The sequence below is a fragment of the Engraulis encrasicolus genome, chromosome 5 (genome assembly GCF_034702125.1).
Source record: "Engraulis encrasicolus isolate BLACKSEA-1 chromosome 5, IST_EnEncr_1.0, whole genome shotgun sequence".
NCBI lineage: Eukaryota > Metazoa > Chordata > Actinopteri > Clupeiformes > Engraulidae > Engraulis > Engraulis encrasicolus.
In genome coordinates this window covers 2010028-2012527 of record NC_085861.1, presented here as the reverse complement: position 1 = coordinate 2012527, position 2500 = coordinate 2010028, and the positions used below count along the sequence as shown (strand labels likewise).

Here is a 2500-nt window from a genome sequence, read left to right as displayed (position 1 = left end):
TATCCACCTTGTTAGTAGATCTAGCCTCGTTGTAGTGACGCCATGCTGCTGTCAACCAATCAGGTGTCAGTTCTATGCTGGCTTGAACAGAGCCAGGCGGGCTCGTGGTTTATGAAAAAAAAATCTGGAATGTTTAATATCTCGATAACTCAATGACTTCTGGAATAGGCTGTAGGGATCCCATTTCATTTCATTTTTAGATCATTCAGGGATTTTTTTTTTAGCAGCCATAGGTCACAATGTTGACATTTTCCTCTCATTTTAGCATCCACTATTCACACTATATCTAGCTGTATCTATCAAAATGGATATTTGGCGAATCTAAATGGATATTTGGGCTCTATCTTCAAGTAACAGGACAGCGTAAGGTAGGACATCTGTTTTTTTCCTGATGTGCTCGCCGAAGCACTGGTGTCAATGTTGTTGTCATGTTTTCTACTTGTCTTCAGTCAAGCTCTAGTTGCAACTTGCCTTCACTTCAAACAAGCACCCGTTCTATCATGTCACCAACACCCCCTTTCAAACAGACACCTTTCCTGAATTCATAGTGGGCTGGCAGCGTGATTTAGTTATACCGTGTGTATTGTGATGTGTGCAGATTCGCATGTGTTTGTTGGCTATCTGCATTCTTGTGTAGTTTTGGGCAAGCTCCAAAGACTGCTAGAACTACTCGTAATTTGCTAACCTAGTGAGCTAACATTTAGCTCCACCGCGTAGACAAGCTACCTCCAGACAAAATCTCTGCTACCTCCAATAGAAATGGCAAGCTACAACCATGTGGAAAACGTAGCGAACTACATTACAAGCTACTTCAACTAGAAATTCAAAATGACGGCATATTTGAATTATTTGGGCTGCAAAAATGACATCTGAAGACATTATTGTCTGTTGGATTATGATAGCCCCCATGATATTTTTGGACTGGGTATGGTCAGAGAATCTCTAACAGGGTATGGTCAATCAGCTGGCTTTCTTGCTCCTGTCTCCCTGTGTGTGCGCGCGCTTGTGTGTGTGTGTGTTTGCCTGGTCATGAGCGATGTGCGAGTTTGATTGCACCTTGTGTTTTGATATCGGCCTGATGGAGGCAGTGAGCTCGCGCATGAAATGTCAATAGAACCAAAGGTGTGGACAGTCGGGTGTATGATATGCTTGCGCAAGACATTTTGGGAGATTATGGTCCATGGTCGGTCAACTAGCGCTCCTCTCCTGTGTGTGTGTGTGTGTGTGCGTGTCTGTCGCTTGTTTTGAGAGTTTGACGAACGAGTATGCAGACCCGTATGGATGTTGCGCATGGAGATGTTCAGTTTTTAATCATCATTTTTGTGATATCATATACTGTCATGCAGAGAGCAAAAACCGTGGTTAGTGCCTCGCATTGCGACTGACTGTGCAAGAGCAGCGCACTGTTTTGAGACAGCATAGCCGAGCTTACATTTCATGTGTGTTAATACTGTAAATAGCCTATGCCTATAGGCCAATAACGTAAGGCATGGTTTTTTCACTACCACTATGAGCTAATTCTCTCACAATATCCACTAGGCTACTCGACACTGTCGCACTATTAAATGCTGTCTCTTTTTATTTGCACTTAAGTAATCATGACGCCAACACTACATTTATCCAAAACAGTAGTTAGCCTGCATTACTGTAACCCAATGAGGGTGACTAAGCTGGCGACATTGGGCCAAATCAAGAAAAGAACGGCAAGGTCCTTAATGAAAGTAGCCTGCACTGTTAAATGTAAAGATGGGAAAACTGCCAATTAAGACTATGGTGTCAAAAGTACATTTTCCCCTTTGTGTACGCCTAGAATGGCCCAATTTGACCTTAATTTTCCAAAAACTCCGCAACACGGAAGGGGGGAACCCCCCTTCCGCACCAACCCCCCTCTCGGTCGCTTCGCTCCCTCGACTAGGCTGCCGCTCCACACTAAAATTCTTTTTTTTTTTTTTTTGCTGGGCTACAGCCCCGGATCTTTGCGCAACCTAATGACGCCCCTGATAGTGACTATATGACATAGAGCATTATTAGTGACTATATGACATAGTGACACAGTGACAATATGACATAGTGATATAGTGACATAGTGACATAGTGACTATATGACATAGTGACATAGTGATATAGTGACATAGTGACAAAGTGACATAGTGACTATATGACATAGTGACTACATGACATAGTGACTATATGACATAGTGACTATATGACATAGTGACACAGTGACATAGTGACTATATGACATAGTGACATAGTGACTATATGACATAGTGACAATATGACATAGTGACTATATGACATAGTGACACAGTGACATAGTGACTATATGACATAGTGGCATAGTGACTATATGGCATAGTGCATTATTAGTGACTATATGACATAGTGACTATATGACATAGTGACAAAGTGACATAGTGACTATATGACATAGTGACAAAGTGACATAGTGACTATATGACATAGTGACATAGTGACTATATGACATAGTGACTATATG

At 41.9% G+C, this 2500-nt stretch overlaps 1 protein-coding gene across 2 annotated transcripts in view; it reads right to left on the bottom strand.

The window, feature by feature from the left end:
• The window catches only part of gsdmeb (gasdermin Eb), a 26774-nt gene that overhangs the window by 22186 nt on the left and 2088 nt on the right, over positions 1-2500 (bottom strand). The gene's annotated exons all lie outside the window — the stretch shown is intronic.